Source organism: Heptranchias perlo, unplaced genomic scaffold, assembly GCF_035084215.1.
Source record: "Heptranchias perlo isolate sHepPer1 unplaced genomic scaffold, sHepPer1.hap1 HAP1_SCAFFOLD_348, whole genome shotgun sequence".
In the NCBI taxonomy this organism is placed as follows: Eukaryota; Metazoa; Chordata; class Chondrichthyes; order Hexanchiformes; family Hexanchidae; genus Heptranchias; species Heptranchias perlo.
Window position 1 is genome coordinate 187501 of NW_027139360.1, and position 7500 is coordinate 195000.

The following is a 7500-nucleotide window of genomic DNA, read 5'->3' on the forward strand; positions in this document are numbered from 1 at the left end:
GACCTGGTCCCTGTGACTTAATTTCCGCCTTTTGCTCAATCGTTTCCCCATTTATAATTAATTTTAAAAATCGGGTTACTCAGTTCTGGTTTACCAGTTCCCTCTTCGGACTTAGTTTTTGGTTAATCATTTCCGGTTCACCAGTTCCCGTTTTGGACTTAGTCTCTGCGGGCCGTTTCTCACCTTTTGGTTCATCAGTTCCCCTCTTTTAATAATTTTTTGGCTGCTTTCGTTTGATCATTTCCCTGCCTTCTGGGTAACTTTTCCCACTTAGGACTTCATCGCCGCACATTATTTTCGACTTCTGGTTGATCATTTCACCCCTTTTAATCATTTTTGCAACTTTTGGTTAACCATTTCACCCAGCTTCTGGTTAACCATTTCCCCTTTGGGACTTAGTCTCTGAGCATTCTTTTGGGATTCTGGTTAATCATTTGCCAATTTTTAAAAAATGTTGCCGCTTTTGTTTAATGCTTTCTGGTCAACCTTTCCCTCTTTCAGACTTCACCGCGGCACATTGCTTTAGCCTCCTGGTTAATCATTTCACCCCTTTTAATCATTTTTGCAACTTTTGGTTAACCATTTCCCCCAGCTTCTGGTTAACCATTTCCCCTTTGGGACTTAGTCTCTGAGCATTCTTTTGGGATTCTGGTTAATCATTTGCCACTTTTTTAAAAATGTTGCCACTTTTGTTTAATGCTTTCTGGTCAACCTTTCCCTCTTTCAGACTTCACCGCGGCACATTGCTTTAGCCTCCTGGTTAATCATTTCACCCCTTTTAATCATTTTTGCAACTTTTGGTTAACCATTTCCCCCAGCTTCTGGTTAACCATTTCCCCTTTGGGACTTAGTCTCTGAGCATTCTTTTGTGATTTTGGTTAACCATTTGCCCCTTTTTTAAAAATGATGCTGCTTTTGTTTAATGCTTTCCCTGCTTTCTGGTCAACCTTTTCCCCTTTAGGACTTCACCGCGGCACATTGCTTTAGCCTCCTGGTTAATCATTTCACCCCTTTTAATCAATTTTGCAACTTTTGGTTAACCATTTCACCCAGCTTCTGGTTAACCATTTCCCCTTTGGGACTTAGTCTCTGAGCATTCTTTTGGGATTCTGGTTAACCATTTGCCACTTTTTTTAAAATGTTGCCGCTTTTGTTTAATGCTTTCCCTGCTTTCTGGTCAACCTTTTCCCCTTTAGGACTTCACCGCGGCACATTGCTTCAGCCTCCTGGTTAATCATTTCACCCCTTTTAATCATTTTTGCAACTTTTGGTTAACCATTTCCCCCAGCTTCTGGTTAACCATTTCCCCTTTGGGACTTGGTCTCTGAGCATTCTTTTGGGATTCTGGTTAACCATTTGCCACTTTTTAAAAAATGTTGCCGCTTTTGTTTAATGCTTTCCCTGCTTTCTGGTCAACCTTTTCCCCTTTAGGACTTCACCGCGGCACATTGCTTTAGCCTCCTGGTTAATCATTTCACCCCTTTTAATCATTTTTGCAACTTTTGGTTAACCATTTCCCCCAGCTTCTGGTTAACCATTTCCCCTTTGGGACTTAGTCTCTGAGCATTCTTTTGGGATTCTGGTTAACCATTTGCCAATTATTTTAAAATGTTGCCACTTTTGTTTAATGCTTTCTGGTCAACCTTTCCCTCTTTCAGACTTCACCGCGGCACATTGCTTTAGCCTCCTGGTTAATCATTTCACCCCTTTTAATCATTTTTGCAACTTTTGGTTAACCATTTCCCCCAGCTTCTGGTTAACCATTTCCCCTTTGGGACTTGGTCTCTGAGCATTCTTTTGGGATTCTGGTTAACCATTTGCCACTTTTTAAAAAATGTTGCCGCTTTTGTTTAATGCTTTCCCTGCTTTCTGGTCAACCTTTTCCCCTTTAGGACTTCACCGCGGCACATTGCTTTAGCCTCCTGGTTAATCATTTCACCCCTTTTAATCATTTTTGCAACTTTTGGTTAACCATTTCCCCCAGCTTCTGGTTAACCATTTCCCCTTTGGGACTTAGTCTCTGAGCATTCTTTTGGGATTCTGGTTAATCATTTGCCACTTTTTTAAAAATGTTGCCGCTTTTGTTTAATGCTTTCCCTGCTTTCTGGTCAACCTTTTCCCCTTTAGGACTTCACCGCGGCACATTGCTTCAGCCTCCTGGTTAATCATTTCACCCCTTTTAATCATTTTTGCAACTTTTGGTTAACCATTTCCCCCAGCTTCTGGTTAACCATTTCCCCTTTGGGACTTAGTCTCTGAGCATTCTTTTGGGATTCTGGTTAATCATTTGCCACTTTTTTAAAAATGTTGCCGCTTTTGTTTAATGCTTTCCCTGCTTTCTGGTCAACCTTTTCCCCTTTAGGACTTCACCGCGGCACATTGCTTCAGCCTCCTGGTTAATCATTTCACCCCTTTTAATCATTTTTGCAACTTTTGGTTAACCATTTCCCCCAGCTTCTGGTTAACCATTTCCCCTTTGGGACTTAGTCTCTGAGCATTCTTTTGGGATTCTGGTTAATCATTTGCCACTTTTTAAAAAATTTTGCCGCTTTTGTTTAATCGTTTCCCTGCTATGTGGTCAACCTTTCCCCTTTCAGACTTCATCGCCGCGCATTGTTGTCGACTTCTGGTTAATCATTTTTCCCCTTTAAATCTTTTTTTGCCACTTTTGGTTAACCATTTCACCCAGCTTCTGGTTAACCATTTGCCCCATTTCACTGAATTTTTCCGCTTTGGTTTAATCATTTCCCTGCTTTCTTGTCAACCTTTTCCCCTTTTGGACTTCGCCGCCGCACTTTGCTTTTGCCTTCTGGTTAAACATTTCTCCCCTTTTAATCCTTTTTCCCACTTTTGGTTCACCAGTTCACCCAGCTTCTGGTTCACCATTTCCCCTTTGGGACTTAAGTCTCTGAGCATTCTTTTGGGATTCTGGTTAACCATTTGCCACTTTTTAAAAAATGTTGCCGCTTTTGTTTAATGCTTTCCCTGCTTTCTGGTCAACCTTTTCCCCTTTAGGACTTCACCGCGGCACATTGCTTTAGCCTCCTGGTTAATCATTTCACCCCTTTTAATCCTTTTTCCCACTTTGGGTTGGACAGTTCACCCAGCTACTGGTTAACCATTTCCCCTTTGGGACTTAAGTCTCTGAGCATTCTTTTGTGATTCTGGTTCACCATTTGTCCCTTTTTAAAAGATATTGCTGCTTTTGATTAAACCTTTCCCTGCTTTGCGGTCGACCTATTCCTCTTTCAGACTTCATCGCCGCACCTTGTTTTCGACATCTGGTTCAACATTTCTCCCCTTTTAATCCTTTTTCCCACTTTTGGTTAAGCAGTTCACCCAGCTTCTGGTTCACCATTTGCCCCTTTTTACTGAATTTTTCTGCTTTTGTTTAATCATTTCCCTGCTTTGCGGTCGACCTATTCCTCTTTCAGACTTCATCGCCGCGCATTGTTTTCGACATCTGGTTAAACATTTCTCCCCTTTTAATCCTTTTTCCCACTTTTGGTTAAGCAGTTCACCCAACTTCTGGTTAACCATTTGCCCCTTCTTACTGAATTTTTCTGCTTTTGTTTAATCATTTCCCTGCTTTATGGTCAACCTTTTCCCCTTTAGGACTTCGCCGCCGCACTTTGCTTTCGCCTTCTGGTTAATCATTTCACAACATTTTAATCCTTTTTCCCACTTTTGGTTAAACAGTTCACCCAGCTTCTGGTTAACCATTTGCCCCTTTGGGACTTAAGTCTCTGAGCATTCTTTTGGGATTCTGGTTCACCATTTGTCCCTTTTTAAAAGATATTGCTGCTTCTGTTTAATCCTTTCCCTGCTTTGCGGTCAACCTTTTCCTCTTTCAGACTTCATCGCCGCGCATTGTTTTCGACATCTGGTTCAACATTTCTCCCCTTTTAATCCTCTTTCCCACTTTTGGTTAAGCAGTTCACCCAACTTCTGGTTAACCATTTGCCCCTTTTTACTGAATTTTTCTGCTTTGGTTTAATCATTTCCCTGCTTTATGGTCAACCTTTTCCCCTTTAGGACTTTGACGCGGCACATTGCTTTCGCCTTCTGGTTAATCATTTCACCCCTTTTAATCCTTTTTCCCACTTTTGGTTAAACAGTTCACCCAGCTACTGGTTAACCATTTCCCCTTTGGCACTTAAGTCTCTGAGCATTCTTTTGGGATTCTGGTAAACCATTTGTCCCTTTTTAAAAAATGCTGCTGCTTTTGTTTAATGCTTGCCCTGCTTTGCGGTCGATCATTTCACCCCTTTTAATCCATTTTTGCCACTTTGGGTTAAACAGTTCACACAACTTCTGGTTCACCATTTCACATTTCGGAACTTTTATTCCCACCATTACTTTGGGCTTCTGGTTCATCATTTCACGCTGTTTTACAAATCTTTGCCGCTTCACTTTTAATCCACAAACCGGGGCTCGCTTTCGGGTGTTGGGGGGGTGGGGGGTAGCGGGTTTGGGCCGGGCACTCGACATCCCGGTGTGCGACCGGGTTCGTTCTGGTACCGCTCGGTGCCCCTCGTCCTGCTCTTGCCGCGGAAGCAAACCAGACGACCGTCGGTCTCACGCCCGAGGGGAGAGGAGGCGGAAAGCGGTTTGCAGCCTTTCGCTGTACCTCCGCCGGGCAGCGCCGCACCTCCGAGTGCTCGGTACCGTTCGCTGCGCCTCGTCCGGCCGCACGCAGCGAGCCCAACCCGGAGGAAATCGGCCTGTGCCTTCTCGAGATATGGGCCTCCGGGTGGGACGGACAAACCGGGGCCCCGAGCTCGCTTTCGGCGGCCCGGCACTCGACTTCCCGGTGTCCGAACGTGATCCTTCCGGTACCCTTCGGTGCCCCTTGCCCGACTCTAGCTCCCGTGCTGAAGCGGAGTCGGTCGGCCTGACGGCCGCCGAGTTAGCCAGCGGAAAGCGGTGCGCAGCCTTTCGCTTGCAGCTCCGGCGGGCAGCGCCGCACCTCCGGCTGCTCAGTGCCGTCCGCTGCTCCCCTTCCGGCTGCACGCAGCGAACCATACCCGGAGGAAATCGGCCTCGGCCTTCCGGAGATATGGGCCTGCGAGTGGGACCAATAAATCGGTGCACATTTCCGGCTCGGTTTCCGGCCTCGGCACTATCAGTTCACGCCGTCCGACCGACATCGTTCTGGCACGGTTCCGTTGCTCCTTGATCCGGTCCAGCCACGGTAATCAGCCGAAGATGGTGGGGGGTAGGGGGGGGGGACACATTGCCCGCCGAGTTAGCCGGAGGAAATCGGCCTCGGACTTCCTCAGATATCAGCCTCCGGGTGGGACAGACAAACCGGGGACCCGAGCACGCTTTCGGCGGCCCGGCACTCGACTTCCCGGTGTGCGACAGGGTTCGTTCCGGTACCGTTCGCTGCCCCTCGTCCTGCTCTAGCCGCGGAAACAAACCCGACGACCGTCGGGCTCACGCCCGCGGAGGGAGGCGGCGGAAAGTGGTTTGCAGCCTTTCGCTGTACCTCCGGCGCGCAGCGCCCGACCTCCGAGTGCTCGGTACCGTCCGCTGCGCCTGGTCCGGCCGCACACGACGAGCCATACCCGGTGGAAATCGGCCTGTGCCGTCCGGAGATATGGGCCTGCGGGTGGGACGGACAAACCGGGGCCCCGAGCGGTGGCACCCTGCTCGCTTTCGGCGGCCCGGCACTCGACTTCCCGGTGTGCGAACGTCATCGTTCCGGTACCCGACGGTGCCCCTTGCCCGACTCTAGCTCCGGTGCTAAAGCGGAGTCGGTCGGTCTCACGGACGCCGAGTTACCAGGCGGAAAGCGGTGCGCAGCCTTTCGCTGGCACTCCGGCGGGCAGCACCGCACCTCCGAGTGCTCGGTACCGTACGCTGCGCCGCCTCCTGCCGCACGCAACGAGCCATACCCGCAGGAAATCGGCCTCGGCGTTCCGGAGTTATCCGCCTCCGAGTGGGCCTGACCAAGCGGGGTGAACTGGAAATCATTAACCAACGTACTTCCAGGTTTTCACCCGCAGAGGGCAGCACTCTCTTCTCCGTTTTAAACTGGGCCGACCCGGCTCCGTTTCGAGACCCGGCACTCGACTTCCCGGTGTGCGACCGGGTTCGTTCCGGTACCGTTCGCTGCCCCTCGTCCTGCTCGAGCCGCGGAACCAAACCCGATGACCGTCGGTCTCACGCCCGCGGAGGGAGGCGGCGGAAAGTGGTTTGCAGCCTTTCGCTGTACCTCCGGCGGGCAGCGCCGGACCTCCGAGTGCTCGGTACCGTCCGCTGCGCCTGGTCCGGCCGCACACAACGAGCCATACCCGGAGGAAATCGGCCTGTGCCTTCCGGAGATATGGGCCTCCGGGTGGGACGGACAAACCGGGGCCCCGAGCTCGCTTTCAGCGGCCCGGCACTCGACTTCCCGGTGTGCGAACGTCATCCTTCCGGTACTCAACCGTGCCCCTTGCCCCACTCTAGCTCCGGCGGTAAAGCGAAGTCGGTCGGTCTCACGGACGCCGAGTTAGCAGGCGGAAAGCGGTGCGCAGCCTTTCGCTGTCACTCCGGCGGGCTGCACCGCATCTCCGAGTGCTCGGTACCGTACGCTGCGCCGCCTCCTGCCGCACGCAACGAGCCATACCCGGAGGAAATCGGCCTCGGCGTTCCGGAGTTATCCGCCTCCGAGTGGGCCTGACCAAGCGGGGTGAACTGGAAATCATTAACCAACGTACTTCCAGGTTTTCACCCGCAGAGGGCAGCACTCTATTCTCCGTTTTAAATTGGGCCGACCCGGCTCCGTTTCGAGACCCGGCACTCGACTTCCCGGTGTGCGAACGTGATCGTTCCAGTACCCAAACGTGCCCCTTGCCCCACTCTAGCTCCGGCGATAAAGCGGAGTCGGTCGGTCTCACGGACGCCGAGTTACCAGGCGGAAAGCGGTGCGCAGCCTTTCGCTGTCACTCCGGCGGGCAGCACCGCACCTCCGAGTGCTCGGTACCGTACGCTGCGCCTCCTCCTACTCCACGCAACGAGCCACACCCGGAGGAAATCGGCCTCGGCCTTCCTGAGATATAAGCCTCCAAACGGGCGTCACAAATCAGGGCACATGGTCAGCTGCAAAGCAGCGTCATTACAACCTCTCACTGCACCCCACACGACATTCCGCTTGCCTGCCTGCCGCTGCCTACTCTCACCAGCGAAACAAAGTCAGGATAACACCCCAATGCAAGCAGCTCCCTTCCGGCCAACCAACCCACACCAATCCCCTTGCCTGCCTCCCACAAATTCCACCAGCGAGGCAAAGTCAAAATCAACCCACAATAAACGCACTCCACAACGGCCATCGACCGCTATACACCCCCTTGGGCGACTATTAAGCCCGAGAACACTAACTGTAACCAACCGCAGTGAAAAGTTGAAGTGGCAACTCATTAACCAAATTTATATTTGGCAACTCATTAACCAACTTTACATTTGGCAACTCATTAACCAACTGCATTGGTGACAACTCATTGACTGACAGGT